Genomic DNA, 20,950 nt, shown 5'->3' on the forward strand with positions numbered 1-20,950 from the left:
ACTGGGAGGCCTCTTCCTCCCTGAAGAAGGGAACAGGACCTCCCGGTGGGCCCTAGTACCATCCAGTAATGCCTGGAGTGAAGCCTCATCAAATTTGGGGGCAGATCTGGCCCTCCCGCTGACCGTTGCTCCTGTAGGCTCCTGTGCCATCTTAATGGTGAAGTTTGGGAGCCTGCAGAGGAAGCAAGGCTTGCTGTGGACCTTAGAAGTAGCAGCAATGATGACATCATATTCTGCGACTTTCTGACTGGAAATACTCAATTGCCAAGGCTTCCCACATGCTGGAAATCAATTGGCTAATTGAGTTAAAATTGCATCAGTCTCACAGACCCAATTAGAATCGTGTCGCAATCACTAAATTCGGGGAAACCGCCAATTCCCCGCACCTGAGTTAAAATTGACCCCATTGCGTCTGTGCTGCAATGGAAGCTGCCAGATCATGCATCACATGTGGCATCAAATTTGGGTCACCACGGTCTCTCTGGGAGTCTATCATCCTTTGCAGACTGGAAATGATGGTCTCCATGGTGTGCGCAGAGCCTTGTGCAATGTTGGAGGCAGACTCCTCCGTGCTCCTTACCATTGCCGAGAGACTCTCGGGCACTCTTGCCATTGCACCTATCATCTCCATGTGTATGCCCATCACCCTTCTTTTAACTGCCTCCCCATCGAAGTCCTCCTCTGAATCAGCAGAAGTCGCGTGCAAACTCACCCTCCGGGGAGCTGGCCCCTGAGCTACCCTTTCCCCCTGGCCTTGCTGCAGCCCGCTCGTCCCCGGTGCACCACCCTGTGCAGATCCCACTACTACACTAGGCTCTAAAGAACACGGAGTGTCAGTATCTGAGCTGGTGTCTGCGAGTGACTGATGCAGTGACGCGGTATCTTCTTCCTCCTCCTCTTCTCCTGCCTCGCTCTCTGCGGTGCCCTCAGGGACAGGCTGCTCAGGGGCTTGCTGATTATCTGAAAGCATAAAGGCACAAGAGTTGGGTTAAGGTGAGGGGAGGGGGCAGGAAGGGAGAAATGCATGCAAACAGCATGATTAGCAATGCGGACATAGACTGACAACCTCCTTTCTGGGGTCTGTTGTGTTGGTGTCACATGGTTCTGCGTCCCTCTGGGACATTCAGATTCACCTTTAGGGATGTCTGTTGCCAGTCCCTTTCAAAGGTCATTGTCTTCTTTCATCAGTCATTGGCTTCTCATCCTAGCTTCACTTACCTCCTGTGTACATTATCTCTCTGTGTTGTTAGAGTGTTATATTACTCTCCATGCTTGGAAAGTTGAGTCAATTTTCAGTTGTGGCACGCTTTCAGAATAAAAGCTCTGCCCTTCCTCAGCCCACCCATGATTTCCACCCACTCGCTTTAATGGATGGAACCTCTCAAGCTTTTGAGTGCCGGAGCAGAGATTTCACCTTTAACCTTCCGAGCCTTTCGACTTTCACTCTGAGCACTTTCTCTGTAGAGGCCTACTTCCAAAGCTCTTCACAAATTCCTTTAGTTGTTGACCTCTGGAACAAGTTGCTGGCGTGTGTGGTGAGTGGTGATTCACTGCAAGCATTCAAAAGGAAACTGGCCAGATTCCTCAGAGAGGCTAACCTATCTACATAGAGAAGGTAGATGGGTCGTCGGGGGATGTGTCACCCAGTCACCGTGGCCTTTTGGAACTTGGTTGATCACCTTCAGGAGTTGAAGAGGAATTTCCTAGAGTTTTTTTTCCTAAACTGGACTCGGTTTTTCCACTTTTCTGCCTCTCCCAGGAGATTGAAAGAAAGAAAGACTTGCATTTATATAGCGCCTTTCACGACCACTGGACATCGTAAAGCGCTTTACCACCAATGAAGTACTTTTTGAAGTGTAGTCACTGTTGTGATGTGATGTAGGAAACACAGCAGCCAATTTGCACACAGCAAGTTCCCACAAACTGAAATGTGATAATGACCAGATAATCTGTTTTAGTTATGTTGATTGAGGGATAAATATTGGCCAGGACACCAGGGATAACTCCCCTGCTCTTCTTCGAAATAGTGCGATAGTGTGGCAGAACCACTGAATGACTCTGGCTAACTGTATATAATTCTCTTTAACGATGTTCTAACACCAGCCTAAACCTGTACCATTGTGTTAGGCATTACTGTGTTTTGTATATAGAGTTTGCATGTATGGGGCGTGGCCCCTTTAAGAGCACGGGAAAACGCGGGCAAACGCGATGACGTCACGTCGCAAACCACGGGGCTGCCCAGGCAGTCCTCGTGGCATCTCCGTTGAGTAAAGACCTGTTTAGTTGTTCTCTTGTGTCGATCTCCGTTATTCGTTGGAATTCGTTAATTCCTACATTGGTGACCCCGCTTTTGTGAACGTTTTCACAAAAGAAGAGCACAGCATGGAAGCAAACGCCATTTCGCTAAAGCTACCACAGTTCTGGGAGCAGCAAGCGCCCTCATGGTTTATTCAGGCCGAGGCTCAGTTCGCCCTGAGGAACATCGATGCGGATCAGACCAAGTACCTTTATGTGGTCTCCGCACTCGACAGCTCTACCGCCTCTCGGATCGTCAGCCTCCTCGAAAACCCCCCAACGGAGCGCAAGTATGAAACCCTCAAAGCGCGGTTATTGCAGGTTTTCGGGCTCACAAAATCGGAGCGCGTCCGTCGATTACTCGCTATGCCCGGGCTCGGGGACTCCAAGCCTTCAGAGTTGATGAGCCAAATGCTCACACTCCTGGGCTCAGAACGGGAATGTTTCCTATTCCGTGAGATTTTCCTCAGCCAACTGCCTGAACAAGTACAAGCTGCCCTGGCCAGACCTGAAATTGAAGACTGCGCAACACTCGCTGTGGAGGCTGACAAAATTTTCGCTGTAACTCAGCAGTACTGCGCCACCACGAGGCACCCATCCCACACAGACGCCGCCCCAGCTCATCAGCCTGCTGGGCTGTGTTTCTACCACGCGCAGTTCGGCACGAAGGTGAAGCGTTGCCGCCCTCCCTGCAGTTTCCCCCCAAAAAACAAACAACAACTGACACTGCGACCACAGAGGAATGGATCTAACGGGCACCCCGCGGCCGCGATGGTGATCAGCAATGCAGGAAAATTGCTGTTCATCATTGATACTCTCTCCGGTCATCGTTTTCTGTGCGACACCGGGGCGCAGTGCAGCATTTTACCCGCGTCCGCCCTCGATGTGCAGACGGGGAATCACAGCCCCATCCTTGAAGCGGCCAATGGCGGAACAATTCAGACATTTGGCAGACGGCGAGTGGAGGTATGCCTCGGGGGGCAATGTTTTCATTGGGAGTTTGTTACGGCCAGAGTTTCCCAGCCCCTCCTCACCGCGGATTTCCTCTGCGCCAACAGCCTCCTGGTCGACGTTAGGAACCGACGGCTGATCAACGCAGCAACTTTTAATTCTCTTCCGTGTTACCGCAGTAACACTACGTCACGCATCGTCTCCTGTGCGTTCCCGACTCCTGATGAGTTCGCTCGCCTGCTCGGTGAATTCCCCGACCTGACAAGACCCACGTTCTCCTCCACAGCCACGAAACATGGTGTGGAACACCACATCACCACCAACAGCCCCCCGGTCAATGCGCGGGCCCGGCGCCTGGAACCTGGCAAGCTGGCGGTCGCAAAGGCAGAGTTCGCAACCATGGAACGGTTAGGGAGTATCCGCCGGTTGAATAGTCCCTGGTCTTCACCCCTCCATATCGTCCCGAAGCCTGCCGGCGGATGGCGGCCATGCGGCGACTATTGACGCCTCAACGACGCCACCACTCCTGATCGGTATCCGATCCCCCACATTCAGGATTTCTCTGCCCATTTGGCAGGGAACACCGTGTTCTCAAAAGTCGACCTCGTCCGGGGCTACCACCAGGTCCCAGTTCATCCACAAGACGTCCAGAAGACCGCAGTCATCACCCCATTCGGCCTCTTCGAGTTTTTACGAATGCCTTTTGGGTTAAAGAACGCCGCCCAGGCTTTCCAACGCCTGATGGACTCCGTGCTGCGGGGCCTCGAGTTCCTCTTCGTCTACCTGGATGATATTCTAATTGCCAGTCCTACTAAGGAAGAACATACCTGTGACCTACGCACCCTTTTTCGACGCCTCAGCCAACATGGCCTGATTATCAACCCGGCCAAGTGTCAGTTTGGCCTGCGCCAAATTGACTTCCTGGGGCATCGCATCACCTCAGAGGGAGTGGTTCCTTTACCTTCGAAAGTAGAGACGGTGACATCCTTTCCACGCCCGCAGAACATAAAGGCCCTGCAGGAATTCCTAGGCATGGTAAACTTTTACCACCGTTTCGTGCCTAAGGCTGCACTACTCATGCAGCTCCTGTACGAGGCCCTCAAGGGCAAGACTGGCAAGAACCCGGTAGGCTGGATGGATGACATGGCCTGAGCATTCGCCAACACCAAAAGCGCCTTAGCCAATGCGACTATGCTGGCGCACCCGCTGCCAGGAGCCACCATCGCCCTCACCACCGACGCGTCGGACTACGCAGTTGGTGCTGTGCAACAGCAGTGGGTGAACGGGACGTGGCAGCCGTTGGCATTCTTCAGCCGTCAACTACGGCAGAACGAGAGAGCATACAGCACGTTCGACTGGGAGTTGCTCGCCCTTTTTCTGGCCATCCGCCATTTTCGGTTCCTACTGGAAGGATGTCCTTTCACCGCCTTTGTGGACCATAAGCCGCTAACCTTTGCAATGGCCAAGACCGCCGAACTGTGGTCAGCCCGACAGCAGCGTCAACTGACCTACATATCCGAATTCACCACGGATATACAGCACGTGGCCGGTAAGGACAACCTGGTGGCAGACTGCCTATCCCGCGCGATCGTCAATACGGTTCATTTGGGCATCGACTACGTCCTCATGGCAGCAGACCAAGCCTCAGACCCGGAAGTCCAAGCTTACAGAACGGCCATCACTGGCCTACAGTTGGCCGATGTCAAGTTCCATTCGGCAGGTACCACGCTGTTGTGTGACGCCTCCATACAGGATCCTCGCCCTGTCGTGCCGGTTGTCTGGCGCCACAAAGTGTTCGACGCCATACATGGGTTATCACACCCAGGAATGAAGGCCTCTCAGAAACTGATGTCAGCGAAATTTGTATGGCATGGCATGCATAAAGATGTCCGCGACTGGGCCAACACCTGCGTGGTCTGCCAAAAGGCCAAGGTACAGTGCCACATCAAAGCTCCGTTGGCCACCTTCACAGTTCCAGAGCGACGTTTTGACCATGTCAACGTGGACCTGGCAGGACCACTCCCACCCTCCCATGGTTTTTCACACATCCTGACCATGGTTGACCGCACCACCAGATGGCCGGAGGTGGTCCCCCTGTCATCCACTACTTTGGCGGACGTGGCCAGGGCGTTCATTTCCTCCTGGATCGCCCGTTTTGGAGTGCCCGCAGATATTTCATCAGACAGGGGACCGTAGTTTTCCTCTGAACTCTGGAATGCAGTGGCCAAAGGACTCGGTGTCAAATTACACCGCACCACAGCCTACCACCCACAGGCGAATGGCCTCTGCAAATGCTTCCATTGGTCAATGAAAGCCGCCCTGAGGGCCAGCCTCCAGGATGCTGGATGGGCAGACAAGGTACCGTGGGTCCTGTTGGGCCTTCGCATGGCCCCCAAAGAAGACCTTCACTCTTCATCAGCGCAGCTTGTGTATGGTCAGCCGCTGCGAGTCCCAGGGGACTTCCTACCAACATCGACGGAGCCATGGTCCATGTCTGCCCAGCTTGCTAGTCACCAAGAGGCGGCCAGATGTTTCAGACCGGTGCCCACTTCGCACCACGGGCTGCAGAGGTCACACGTTCCCACGGAGCTTCACAAGGCTGAATACGTTTTTATTCGCCATGACGCACATAGGGATCTGCTCAAGGCCCCATATACTGGTCCCTTCCGCGTGTTGGAAGCAGGGGACAAAACCTTCACAGTAGATGTCGGTGGTAAACCGGACCACATTTCGGTCGACCGCTTAAAGCCAGCACATTTAGACCTCGACCGCCCCGTCGAGACAGCACAACCGCCGAGACGGGGTCGGCCACCCATCGTCGTTACGGCAGACCGAGTGCGACCGCCCGCGAGACCGCCAGCCAACCAGCAGCCTTCGTCTCGAGAGTACAGGAGTCGTTCTGACAGGCTCGTCAGACCCCCTCACCGTTTGACTTTGTCCGTTAAAGTGAATTCTGGGGGGGCGCATGTGGCAGAACCACTGAATGACTCTGGCTAACTGTATATAATTCTCTTTAACGATGTTCTAACACCAGCCTAAACCTGTACCATTGTGTTAGGCATTACTGTGTTTTGTATGTAGAGTTTGCATGTACGGGGCGTGGCCCCTTTAAGAGCACGGGAAAACACGGGCAAACGCGATGACGTCACATCGCAAACCACGGGGTTGCCCAGGCAGTCCTTGTGGCATCTCCGTTGAGTAATGACCTGTTTAGTTGTTCTCTTGTGTCGATCTCCGTTATTCGTTGGAATTCGTTAATTCCTACAATAGGATGTTTTATGTCCACCCGCGAGGGCAGACAAGACCTTGTTTAACATCTCACCCAAAAGGCAGTACCTCCGACAGTGCAGCGCTCCCTCAGCACTGCACTGGAGCGTCAGCCTAGATTTTTGTGCTCAAGTCTCTGGAGTGGGACTGGAAGCCACAACTTTCTGACTCAGAGGCGACAACTGAGCCACAGCCGACACAGCTAGCTGCATAGTTGCGTGGGTGGTAGGTGGGGATGATGGTGTGCAAGATTTTTAAATTCTCATTCTTGTGCTCAAATCCCTCCATGGCCTCTCCCCTCCCTATCTCAATAACCTTCTCTAGACCTACATCCCTTCGAGATCTCTGTGTTCCCCCAATTCAGGCCTCTTGTTCATCCCTGATTTCTTTTGCTCCACCATTGGCAGCCATGCCTTCAGCTGCCAAGGCCCTAATCACTGGAATTCCTTCCAGAAACCTCTCCGTCTCTCTACCTCTCCTCCTTTAAGATGCTCCTTAAAACCTATCTCTTTGACCAAGCTTTTGGTCACCTATCTCTTTATGTGCCTTGGTGTCAAATTTTGTCCGATAACTCTCCTGTGAAGCGCCTTCGGACGTTTTACTGTGTTAAAGGTGTTATATAAATGCAAGTTGTCGTTGAGTTACACTGTACCTGTCCTTTTCTTTTGTATGTTCCTAAAACATTCTTCCACCTTCCCAAAACCTTCTGATTTTGAGTCCAGAGCATGATTTTTCATACTTTAAATTAACAAAGTAAATCCCTTTTAGAAGTATTTCATGACTGGTGGCCAGCCAAGGTGATTCATTCTGTTAGATAGATAGATCCTTTCTAAGACAGGCGCATGTCAGATTTAAATTGGTTTGGCAAAGGCCAAGCTTCTCATTAGGTACTAAGCTCCCTTGCTTTTCCCAGTAGCTAAATCAAGACAAAGAGACACCTTAGTCTGATATCAATAGTCTTTACGGACTCATCATTATTCTCTTATCTACTTAGTGTGACCTATTGATAGCCTGTAGGCTTGGAACCTTGACAAGTCTGTGTTCATCCAGCACTAGTACTTTAATTACTTTAATTAGGAACATTGGTGATTCCCTTTGAGTCCTTTGTTAGTATCTGCTCTCAATGAGTCTTTGGGCAGCTTTCTCAAAATTCCAGTATTAACCCTTTTGGTTTTCCCAAAACTCAGTGGTATGGTGTCGAAGGGTCATTTTTCCTACATCATTCTTTAACTGTAGTTTATGCTCTTCATGCGTCACTGCCACTCTTCTCTCTCACTGGGGGGTGGGAATTTTAACATCAAAGAGTGAGTGGGTTTGTGAGCGGGTGGGTGGGTAGTAAAACATGTTGAAATTGACAACACATTGGGAAGTTGGCTCTAACCCGCCGACTTCCGCATTTCACTGCAGCGCGTTCGGCAGTGGGCGAGATACTCCCTCGAGAGAGACGGGTTACCAATTGAAAGCAATTAAGAGGTCGTTAACAGTTTTTTTAACAGGGGTTTTCAAATTTTGCTGTGGGTTCATGGGTTTCCCGAGCTTCCTGGACCTCGCCAGTGAAAGCAAGGCAAGAGCACAGTGGCAATTGAGGGGCTGAACAAATGACAGGCAAAAAATACCATAATTACTGACACCTCACACCTGCCCAAGTGAGGCTCAAGAGCCCTACAATCAAAGCCATATGACGATGAGATGTGTCACTGAGCACGAAATCGGGATGCTAAAGATGTGCTTCAGGTGCCTCGACAGATCTGGAGGCACCTTTCAGTACGCCAGGGTCTCCAGAATGATCGTGGTTTGCTTCGCTCTGCACAACATAGCGCAGCAGCAAGGATTGGAACTGCAGGAGGAGCAAGGCATAGAGCCCATTGCCTCTTCAGAGGAGGAAAATGAGGAAGTGGAGGAGGAGGAGGAATGTCATGTGGCCATGGCACCAGCAGCGGCACACATTGCTGCCCGGAGTGCCCGGGATGGACTCGTCATGGCAAGATTTAGTTAGGTTGCACCACAGTTCCCATCTGGCAGTCACATGCCCCCCCAGCCGCCCACCCCCCAGCACAAAGTAGTCCTGCAACAAGCATCCCCTTCACAGACACCCATTGGTCAGATTTAAGCCATGTCTTACCACCATTCATCAGAACTCAGAAGGCCAGTTGCCAGGCTGCAGGCAAAAATACACAAGATCAGAAAGTGGTTCAAAGAAATAATTTTATATGCAGATCAAAACTTATACATTAACTAATCATTGGGACATGTCTAACACACCCATGTGGATACCTTTGTGCAACTACTAATCTTTCATCTTCCTTTTCTTACAATCCCTACAACGTGCAACCTCTGTGGCTTCAGCAGAGGTAGAGGCAGGCTGCTCACACCCCTGCTCTGATTGCTCAGATGCTCTTGGCCGACATTCTCCGGGTTTTGGAGCCTAGATGGGGATGTGAGGAAGTGCATCGACAGAGAAGGATGGGTGCACCTGCAAGGTACGTTGGTGTGAGGAGTGATGTGCAGGAGAAGGCTTGGGAAGGCTGAGTGATGGGGTTGTGGTGACAGACACATCAGGATTTAGTTCAATGTGACATTGTACTCACCTTTCCTGCCCTCATGAGGTCATTAATTCACTTCCTGCACTATATCTAAGAGCGCGGCACCACACTCCTGCTGCTCACCTCCTCTGCAATCTCCAGCCATGCCTTCTTCATCAGTGAGGCTGGCTCCTTCCTCCCGAATGCAGGGAATAAAATCTCCCTGCAGGCCCTTACACCGCGCAGCATGAGGTCCAGGAAGGCATCACTAAAGCAAGGGGCAGCTTTGGAACATTGAGACTCCATTGTGTACAGCTAGCTATCTCTCTCCCACCTCCACAATCCTTCACCTGTCGTCTTTGCTGTGTTCTTTTAAATCCCTCAGCTGAAATAGACCCATGCGTGTTGTCAACACGCCCTTTCACATTAATTGGTTGGGAAACCCCAAAGTTAGATGCAAATGCAGTGGCTGGGTTAAAAAGCCACTGACAGACGCGCTGCTGCTACTTCTGGGTTTCCCGGGCGCTACCCGACCCCCCACCCCCTGCTCCCAGCGTGTCAGCAGGTAAATATTCCAGCCACTGCTTCTTATTTTGAAGTGTGGTGTTTGGACAATATCAGTTATTTTCGTTCGCTAATCTACAGTGTATCGGGCTCTGTCAAAGATAGCGGAAGACTGACCCATGGTAGGGAGCTTTATGCAGTATAGATCTGAGGACAAGCATATGACATCAGCTAGATGATGTGCCTAGCCTAAAGAGGATAAACTACATTCAAGAAGCAACAATACTGTATCAAAGTCCTATTGAATTCAAACTTTAACTCTGCTTATTATCTCACATTTATTAGAATACAGATACAAGATGACAATGAATTTTACATGTGTTAATAGGCTCTGCAATGTCACTGTCATCTATCCAGTTACAACTGTCTATAATATTTGTATACAATTACATAGAATGTACAGCACAGAAACAGGCCATTCGGCCCAACTGTTCTATGCCGGTGTTTATGCTCCACACGAGCCTCCTCCCACCCTATTTCATCCAAACTTATCAGCAAACCCTTCTATTCCTTTCTCCCTCATGTACTTATCTAGCTTCCCCTTAAATGTAACTATGCTATTCGCCTCAACTACTCCCTGTGGTAGCAATGAATGACATTATGATATATGTTTTGCAAATTAATTTAGCAGATCCATTGGAGCCTGTTGGTTTGGTCTCCACCCTCAGAGTTTGGATGCTGAGGAGTCCTTTTCTTTCTGGTTATATTATTTTTTTAGATGTATCACAGCTCTGCCCTTTGCTGATTCTCCTGCTTCTTGCTGAATGTCATCTTGAGGATTGCTATCCTTTTTTAGTTCATTGCCTTACTGCGGATAGCTCTCGATGGGCATGGGTGGGCAGTCAGTGGTGGGTGTTGTATCCCAAACCAGCGACTCCTGATACTGGAAAATTCAGACTTTCTCTAGGCGATCTCACAAAATATCTTTATTTTGAATTGTGAATGTTTTTGGAGCCCTTTCTTTACACTGTTGACTATTTCAACACAGGCATTATAGTTCTGGTACTTTCCCCGGGTACTTGCTGAATTCCTCACAGTGCCAGCTGTGGCTCAGTGGGCAGCACTCTCGCCTCTGAGTCAGAAGGTTGTGGCTTCATAGTCCCACTCCAGAGACTTGAGCACAAAAATCTAGGCTGACGATTCAGTGCAGTGCTGAGGGAGCGCTGCACTGTCAGAGGTGCCGTCTTTCGGATGAGACGTTAAACCGAGCCCCTGTCTGCTCTCTCAGGTGGACATAAAAGATCCCTTGTCACTATTTCGAAGAAAAGCATGGGAGTTATCCCCAGTGTCCTGGCCAATATTTATCCCTCAATCAACATCATTAAAACAGATTATCTCGTCATTATCACATTGCTGTTTGTGGGAGCTTGCTGTGCGCTAATTGGCAGCCGCGTTTTCTACATTACAACAATGACTCCACTTCAGAAGTATTCCATTGGCTGTAAAACACTTTGGGACGTCCAGTGATTGTGAAAGGTGATATGTAAATGCAAGTCTATCTATCTTCAATAAAAGCCAGATTCGGTCCAGTTTGCATTAGATTCTCCCAGCTTAATACTATTTAAAATATTGATCATGGACACATCTCATTATGAGTGGGGATTGGGTAAGAGCTGAGGTATGAGATGCTGACACAGACCCTCTGCCATTCAGTTCTAACACAAATAGCCTTGCACAATCACTAAATAGGATATTAAAAAAATTATGGGCCAGTATACACCAAAAATATTGGGGCAAAATCTGCCCCAATATTTTTGCACTTGGCAAAGTTCATCCTATTTTTAGCCTTTTTTATAACACAAATGATGCCTACTGAATTGCTCCTGTTGTCTTAATAAAGAAAGAAAAAACTTGCATTTATTTTGCACCTTACACAACCTCAGGACGTCCCAAAGCATTTTACAGTCAATGAAGTCCTTTTGAAGTGCAGCCACTGTTGTAATGTATGGAAATGCAGCAGCCAATTTGCACACAGCAAGCTCCCACAAACAGCAATGAGATAAATGACCAGATAATGGGGTGGGATTATGTCCTGGCGGAGAGCACAATTAGGGGGGTGTCACATTGACTGCCCGTTATTCAGTTCCATTGACAGCAATAGGGCTGAATATTGGGCGGGGCGTATAACAGGCGGCTGATGGAATACCGCCTGTTTTGGGCTAACGACCAGGATGAATTTCTACCCCAATCTGTTTTAGTAATGTTGCCTGACTCCAGGCTGCGCTCTGAAGATTCTGTGTGCTGAGTCAAGTTAATATTCTAGTGGTGTGCTTTTCTGCTGGGCTGTTGAACAGTACACACTCCCAGGTCGTTTTAGTTCTCAGCGCAGCATTGATATTCCCTTTATTATTAAGTCTCCAGTGTTGTATCCGTGTGTTAATAGAGACACGGAATGCAGGAGTTGGTTTAACAGGTGTTTACTGAACAAAGTCTGGAGGTGAACTAAAAGATACAAGACGCTATACAGGCTTATATACCCGAGTGGTCACTACCGGTATTACAGTACACAGGGGCTCTTAAAGGTACATACACTACAATTCCTCCCCTTTTAGATAATTAGTACATAACATTTTAAGTAATCATTAATTAACATGTTTACAAGAACAATAATCTACACATTTGCTGCAGTTAATCAATTATAAGTCAGTCTCTCTGGAGGCTTCCTGACTCGGTCCGGATAATGCCTCGGTGGTGTAGTAGTTTTTGGTGGTGTAGTAGGTTCTTTTGGCAAGGTCGATTCGGCTTCAATGCCAGTGTCGGGTTCATCTGGTTCCAGTATCACCGGATTGGAGGTAGATACTATGGGTATCTCTGCTTCATCATTAGGCGTATAGAGTTGTGGTGTAGGTTGTCCCTTTTCGGATGACTCTATGATCTGGTCAGCATGGTGCCTTATTATGCTTTCACCAATGTCCACGGTATACATCAGCGGTCCTAGTCATGTGCAAATAGTTCCAGGCTGCCATTTCTCGGTACGGTAGCCCCGGGCCAAAACTTGTTGACCTATCTGGAAGGTTCTAGTTGGCCTTTCATTCATGCCTTGAAATTGCCGGTTCTCTACGTCCCTTCTGATGTTTGGCTTGATCAAATCCAGCCGGCATCTTAGTCTTCCATTGAAAAACATCATGGCGGGAGTTTGGTTTGTAACCACATGTGTTGCATTCCTGTATGCAAACAAGAAGTTATCTACCTTATGTTGTAGATTTATGTCTTCATTACCCATGGCCTTTATGGCCTTCTTGAAGGTCTGGACAAACCTTTCAGCTAATCCATTGGTGGCGGGATGGTATGGGGCAGACGTGTAGTGCTTAACCCCATTGTTTTTTAAGAACTTCCTGAATTCTTCGGACCACCATCTTGCAGAACGTATAAATACAACTTCTGTATTTCCTTGCCGTTGTATACAACAGGCACCCTTATTTTCCCTCTGGGGTATACTTTCTGCCCCGTATATGTCTTCAAGATAATGGATGCGTCTTTCAAAGGTATATGCGGAAATAGCCGCTCGTAATCCCGTCGACTTATGACGGTCAGAGCTGATCCTGTATCTAGCTCCATTTTAACTGGGGACCCCGCTATCATGAGGGTAACCCAAATGGTCTGGTAATCTTCTTTGACAATTACATTATGTAATTTGAGACAGCTTAGTCTCTTGTTTCCGGAGTTGCTATCGCTCTTCTGGTCTTCGGAGCTACTGTCCGTCATCATTTGTACCTTTCTGTACTTTTCCTTATTGATTTTTTTTCTGTCAGTGGATTTTTTGTTTCCAGATCGGCATACACGTGCAATGTGTCCCATCTTTCCACATTGCCTGCATGCTTTGTCCTTGAACCAGCAGTCCCTCTGGTCATGGGTGGATCTGCCGCAGCGATAACATCTCTCGAAACCCCGTGTCATTTCATGGGTGCCGAAGTCCTGTGGCTTTTGCTGTATCTCTGCAGCTCCTCTTGCTGCTGCTTCATATGATACAGCCACACTGAAAGCCTTGTCCAGTGTCAAATCTTTCTCAGAAAGTAGCCTTTTCTGTGTTCCTTCACTGAGGAGACCGCAGACGAATTTGTCTCATAGAGAATCTGCCAGTCCTGCCCCGAATTGGCAGTGCTTTGACAGCTTTCTTAATTCGGTGAGGTAATCAGCGTTACTTTCATTCTTGTGCTGATTCTTCCTGAAGAATTTGAATCATTCCGCTATCAGCAGCGGTGTTGGGTTTAAGTGCTCCTGCAGGGTATCAACAATTTCCTTAAAATTCTTGTCCATCGGTTTGGCTGGAGTGATTAAGTTTCATAACAGCCCGTATGTCCTTGTGCCCATCAGATTTAGAAGTACCGATGCCTTTTTATCATCCTCTACTTCATTCGCTGTGCAATATACCTCCACTCTTTCCACATATGTGGTCCAATCCTCTATATCACTATCGAAAGCAATAATATTGCCAGTCTTAGGCATCCTGAAAATCAAATATGGCACCTCCCGCGCTTTTCTTTCTTCCCTGCCGAGAAAAAATGGCGCCTCCCGCGCTTTCCCACCGCTGCCGCTGCTGACAACGCTGTTCTCCGCGGTTTTTATTTACACAGATATTTTTAATAGTTGGAGGCTCGTTCCCGCCGGACTCTCTGGGACTTTTCCCTCCCTCTGCTTGGTCCGAATGCCGACCTGCTTTGCGGCGCCGGCCGTCTCCCGAGTGCTCCACCCTCCGTCTCTGTTTGCCTCCGCCTTCCGACTCGCTGCTCGGCCCCGCTGCAGAGCCACCCGTTCGAGCCCCAGCCCGCCGCCCAGGAAGGATTAGTGCAGTACCTGTCACCAGCCCGGCTAGCTGGTGAAACCACAGTTTTTTTTTCTTCGACCTTCATCTGAGGAATCGATCTCCTTGAGGTGCTGCCGAATTGCAGGTAAGTCCGTTTCCAATTCATCACCACTGTTGTATCCGTGTGTTAATGGAGACACGGAATGCAGGAGTTGGTTTAACAGGTGTTTACTGAACAAAGGCTGGAGGTGAACTAAAAGATACAAGACGCTATACAGGCTTATATACCCGAGTGGTCACTACCGGTATTACAGTACACAGGGGCTCTTAAAGGTACATACACTACATCCAGGGGCTGTGTTTGCTTTAATGTAAAAAAGTAGAAATATATTCTTGTGATTGTGTGGCTGTGCTCTAGGTGTCAGCCTTGGTTCAGCTGGTAACACTCACTCCTGCCTCTGAGTTAGGAAGGTTGTGGGTTCAGATCCCACCTGAGCACATAATCTAGGCTCACACTCCAAGGGAAAGCTGTCGGAGGTGCTGTTGTTCAGATCAGGTATTAAACTGAGGTTCCGTCTGCCCTCTCAGGTGGGGGTAATAAGATCCCATGTCACTATTTCGAAGAGGAGCAGGGGAGTTATATTTATCCTGCAACCAACATCACTAAAAACAGATTATCTGCTCATTTATGTCATTGCTGTTCGTAGGACCTTGCTGTGTGCAAATTGGCTGCCGCATTTCCTACATTATAACAGTGACTACAGTTCAAAAGTACTACATTGGCTGTGAAGCGCTTTGGGATGTCATGAGAGGGTCTATATAAATGGTTCTTTTTTTCCCTTAACATTAAGAAGTCCTACAGTAATCATGCAGTGATGAAGGGAGGACTGTCAAGTCACATCATGTCAGTGTTAGGGCATTCCCTGTGGCTTGAGGAGAATTAGTGGGAAACAAAAGCAGACCTCAGTGTCTCTCGGGGTGAGCTATGCAATCGTAGCAGTGTGAAAAACATGGTGGGAGTAACACGGGATGGTGAAACTCGACTGGGGATTTTTGTGACAAGTTTTACTCCAGAGTTGAATCAGCACCGGATTTACGCTGGAATAAAGTTTACAGAGTAGACACGTGTGTGTGTGTGTGTGTGTGTTGGGGGGACATTGGAAACAAATGTTCTGACAACACTGGACTCGGTTTAGCCTATTATTATTTAATTAATTGAGTTCAGTTTGTAAAGGTTCAAATCATGAGCTACACCTGTTTCAACTGGGATGTGGATTCCCCGATTTTCCATAAACATTTTCCCTAAGGTTGGTCGGATGTCAGTGAGAGCAGGGATTATGTTTTATATATTTGCAACTTTAGCTTTCTTTCTCTTTTAACTTCATAATCTGTCCATCATGTTTTATGTAGCAAGCTGATATAAGTTAATAGAATTGAACTCAATGTAATTAGAATTGATTTTGCTTACTACGGTGTCTCTTTTGGGACATTCAAAAGCTTCTTGCATCATATAACAGTTTTTTCCTTTTTCTTCGGCTTTTCTTCCTGCCGTTTTCCTCTCGTGGAGTTGTTGACACAGGCGCTGGGTGTCCACTGGTGCCTTGTTCAAGGGCCCATGCTGCTTACAGGAGTTGAGCCACTCAACATTGGCTGCAAATTCACCACTGCTGAGCCTCATCCTGTTTCACACAGCAGGAGTCACTGGATAACAACCGGGTGTGCAAACTCTGGCAAATTACACCATATGGCGCGTTCATTATGTGGCGGCAGTGCACCACCCGCTATATTGATAAAGGCAAAAAAAGAGGCCCCTCCCTCCTGATCGCTTCCCCCCTTTCTCCCAATCGCTCCCTCCCTCTGATCGCCCCTCCCTCCTGATCGCTTTCCCCTTTCTCCCACTCGCCCCTCCCTCTGATCGCCCCCTCCCTCCTGATCCCTTCCCCCTTTCTCCCAATCGCCCCCCTCTGATCGCCTCTGATCTACCCTCCCTCTGATCTCCCCCTCCCTCCGATCGCCCCTCCCTCTGATCTCCCCCTCCCTCTGATTGCCCCCTCCCTCTGAACTCACCCTCCCACTGATCTCCCCCTCCCTCTGATTGCCCCCTCCCTCTGAACTCACCCTCCCACTGATCTCCCCCTCCCTCTGATTGCCCCCTCCCTCATGATCGCTTCCCCCTTTCTCCCAATCGCTCCCTCCCTCTGATCGCCCCCTCCCTCCTGATCACTTTCCCCTTTCTCCCAATCGCTCCCTCCCTCTGATCGCCCCCTCCCTCCTGATCGCTTCCCCCTTTCTCCCAATCGCCACCTGCCTCCAAATTACTTCCCCTTTCCCTCAATCGCCCCTCCCTTTGACCGCCGCTCCTTCTGACCGCCCCTCCCTCTGATCTCCCCCTCACTCTGATCTCCCCCTCCCTCTGATCGCCCCCTCCCTCTGATCTCCCCCTCCCTCTGATCGCCCCCTCCCTCTGATCTCCCCCTCCCTCTGATCGCCCCCTCCCTCTGCTCGCCCCTCCCTCATATCCCCCTTCCTCCTGATTGCCCCCTCCCTCTGATCGCCCCTCCCTCTGATCGCCCCTCCCTCTGATCTACCCTCCCTCCTGATCGCCTCCTCCCTCTGATCTCCCCCTACCTCTGATCGCCCCCTCCCTCCTGATCTACCCTCCCTCTGATCTCCCCCTCCCTCTGATCTCCCCCTCCCTCTGATCTCCCCCTCCCTCTGATTGCCCCCTCCCTCTGATCTCCCCCTCCCTCTGATCTCCCCCTGCCTCTGATCGCCCCCTCCCTCTGATTGCCCCCTCCCTCTGATCTCCCCCTCCCTCTGATCGCCCCCTCCCTCTGATCTCCCCTCCCCCCTTTCTCTCAATTGCCCCCTCCCTCTGATCGCCCCCTCCCTCTGATCGCCCCCTCCCTCTGATCTCCCCTCCCCCCTTTCTCTCAATTGCCCCCTCCCTCTGATCACCCCCTCCCTACCAATCGCTGCACCCCTTAGTCCCAATCGCCCCCTCCCTCTGATCACCCCCCCTTTCTCTCAATTGCCCCCTCCCTCTGATCGCCCCCTCCCTACCAATCGTTGCACCCCTTAGTCCCAATCGCCCCCTCCCTCTGATCACCCCCTCCCTACCAATCACTGCCCCCCTTTCTCTCAATCGCTGCCAGTGATACAGTGGCCTGAAATTGAAATCCCCTTTGCCGACGAGCTGCCTGGTGATGGCCAGCAGGCGCCTGCAGCTTGCTGGTCTGAAGTAAATGAGGCTTGAGGCCCACCCGTTCCGGTGCAGGGGTCGTTCCCAACGCGAAGCAATGTCTAGGCCAAGGAATACACACAATGGATGAAATTAGCACTTTGTCTGAATGTTATCTCCCACACACTAATGATGAACTCTGATATCGCAGCTGACAATCACACAATTTGCGCGTACAATATGGATTATAAAAAAGCAGTTCCTCTGGGACTGGCTGTAAGACTGAAGTTCAGTGAGACGTCGGCCTGAGGCAACGAGGGTGACAATAAAAGAGGAATTTAGCACTGGTAATCCTCAGTGAGGCCTAAAACGAGCTTTCAGCTTGCTCTGTATATATGGCAGATACAGACAGAGACAACAATCAGACAAGTTGTTCATTAAAAGAAAATCCCAAAGCAATAGATCTACAACTAGAAAGTTATAAGAAACCTTTTGCATAAATTGTTTTGAATTACTTAGAGTACACGTAGGGTAGGTTTAATTTTTCATTACCAAATGATTAAGTATTAGGTTTCTGGATAGTGATGTATTGCTTGGGGCTTGTCTTTTAAATAGTTATGTGTTCATTCTCTTTCTTTCTTCAGTTTCTGTTTATATATCTGTATCTCAATGATCTCCCTCCATCGAGCCCCTCTGTTCACCTATTTTTACAGATATTGGGGTACATTTTTGTTTTCATCGTGTAGGGAGTAATCTGAGGGAGCGGACCACGGACCCACTAAAATTCGGGTGGGTCCTAAAACAGATGGGTGATCCACTTCATTATATTACTCCCCACGCGGCAAAGTCAAAAATTTACCCCAGCAAGTTCAATTTCCACTCAATCCTCTGTTCTTTGGATTCTGAAGATGACATTGTGCATTATTTAGTGCCTCTATGTGCTCATGGTGTCAGCTGTGGCTCAGTTGTTAGTACTCTTGCCTCTGAATCAGAAGGTTGTGGGTTCAAGTCCCACTCCAGAGACTTGAGCACAATAATCTAGGCTGACACTCCAGTGCAGTATTGAAGGAGTGCTGCATTGTCGGAGGTGTCGTCTTTTGGAGGAGACGTTAAACCGAGACCCCGTCTGCTCTCTCAGGTGGATGTGAAAGATCCCATGGCATCTATTTGAAAGAAGAGCAGGGGAATTCTCTCCAATGTCCTGGCCAATATTTACCCCTCAATAAACATCATTAAAAAAGATTATTGGTCATTATCACATTACAGCTGTGGGATCTTGCTGTGCGCAATTTGGCTGTGACGTTTCCCTACAATACAGCAGTGACTACACTTCAATAGTACTTGATTGGCTGTAAAGCACTTTGGGATGTCTTGAGGTTGTGAATGGTGCTGTATAAATGCAAGCCTTGCTTGATTTTACCGTCTCCTCCAATGCTAAAGTTGTCTCCAAGTAGCTCAGTTTCCTCTTCTGTGTCAAACACTTCTTTGTCCTCAACAGCTCAATGTTTTATAAAACCCAAGTCCATTCGACTGGAATACTGCTCCCGTATCTGGGGAGGCCCTTACTACACCTCTCTTGAGCTCCTGGGCAGTATACAGGGAAAACAACTGTTAGACAATTCCTCTCTCACCTCCAGCCTGCAATGTTTTTCTCTCCTTTGCGACCTTTATCAATTCTATGGATATGCTGCAGTCCATCATCCTGTGAACTTTTCCCCTTTGACTTAGCTCCATGTATGTCACCCTACTGTAGGGAAAATGTCCAGCAAATTGCCTGAGAAGTGCCCTTAAGGTGGAGTTCAGCTTAAAGAGGTCCACACAAAATGGAGTTAGTAGTTAAACTGAATGCTGGGAAATCAAAACTAATTAAGACCATGAAGATATTTATTTAAACAAACATTCCTTGCCAGTAATAAGAGGACTGAACTCAGGAATAGCTCGTAAGTGGGACATAGGAACATAGAAACAGGAGTAGGGCAATTCAATTACATCATGGCTAATCTGCACTTCAACTCCATTTACCCGCCTTTGCTCCATATCCCTTGACACCCTTACCCCTAAAAAAACGATCAATCTCAGTCTTGAAAGCTCCAATGGTCCCCCAGCAACCACAGCCTTTGGGGGAGAGAGTTCCAGAATTATACTACCCTTTGTGTGAAAAAGTGCTTCCTGATTTCCTCCTAAATGGTCTAGCTTTAATCTTAAGATTATATCTCCTTGTTCTTGATTTCCCCACCACAGGAGATAATATAATGACGTAAATATGTCATGCCTTTTCTGGTCCTACATAGGACCCTTTGTTAAAGGAAGATTGAAAAGTTAGGGGAGTAAAAGTAGAACTTGGTATTCCTAGGTATCCAGGCCTTATTAACTTTGACATCTTCCAGAACCGTTATGTGACTGTTAGAAATGATTGAACCCAAAAGAGGTGAACCCTTTGGACACAAGTGTCGCCAAATTGGTCAATTGAATGGAAAGCGGGATTTTCTTTGAATTTAGAGCACACCTCTCATTAGATTCTCTTTGCCATTGTTAGATATAATTTCTCTTTGTTAGTTATAACAGTCAAATTATCTGGCTTTTGTCACTTAACTGTATTTGTTGTCTGAGATCAAGGAAGGTGAAAGTTAAGCCAACGAGCTCAGAGACTGTCACTCACGTGTAAGGTGGAGTCAGCTGGAACAGAGGATCCGAGTGGAGCAGATAACTCACTCCACCAAAGGGGCTCATCAACTTGACGTTCCAGCAATTAAAGTTACCGTCCCAGGGAGGAAGATCAACTCAGCTTTGCCGCTCATAAGGACAAGGTCATATGAGCTCTGGAAACACTACTAACCATCAGTACATAGACTCTATTCTAATCAAAGACTAGCCATGTAATTCTGTTAACTTGTCAGCTATCTAAGGAGTTTACTCCTAGATTAATCTCCCCAATTTTCAGTAATCTCAGACACCGATCTCAATTATAATTTAACAGCAAGCAATTCAGTAATGCTGAAGTCCAGTGATACAGTGACCTACCTTTACAACTTCTGTTACTCATCTTGTTAATAACCCTATATATTAATTATTTGTTATTCAAATTGCTAGGTAACTGTCTATGACTATTTATGTCTATTATTTATTTGCATATGCAATGTTTGAATTTAAGTAGTGATAATTATGATCTTGTAATCAATAAATAGTTGTTGGTGCATGACTTCTTGCCTGACTTCTTTCTTGATGACCTGGCAAGAAAGGGTTGTTAATTCATTCACTCAGTAGTTTTTGGGCATATCCCTTGAGGTTTAGTGCATTAAATTCATATTCAATCCAAACTGGGTGATCTAAGACAGTTCAGCGAGCCGCATTTAAGCATCATTCACTGCTAGACCTAAGCTTGGCGGTAAACCCCAGATGATTCCTTAGTTAGGAGTTATGTGAGAG

General features: G+C 48.4%; 1 long non-coding RNA gene across 1 annotated transcript in view; it reads left to right on the top strand.

Moving 5' to 3' along the window:
* The window catches only part of LOC147113685 (uncharacterized), a 76,165-nt gene extending 55,442 nt beyond the window's left edge, over positions 1-20,723 (top strand). The window contains exon 2 of the long non-coding RNA XR_015079144.1: positions 20,141-20,723. This is a non-coding gene — a long non-coding RNA (uncharacterized LOC147113685). The remainder of the gene's footprint in view (positions 1-20,140) is intronic.
* Positions 20,724-20,950: the final 227 nt, after the last annotated feature.

Source organism: Somniosus microcephalus, chromosome 8 (assembly GCF_052327205.1).
Source record: "Somniosus microcephalus isolate GS21.2 chromosome 8, FLI_Smic_1.0, whole genome shotgun sequence".
Classification (NCBI taxonomy): Eukaryota; Metazoa; Chordata; class Chondrichthyes; order Squaliformes; family Somniosidae; genus Somniosus; species Somniosus microcephalus.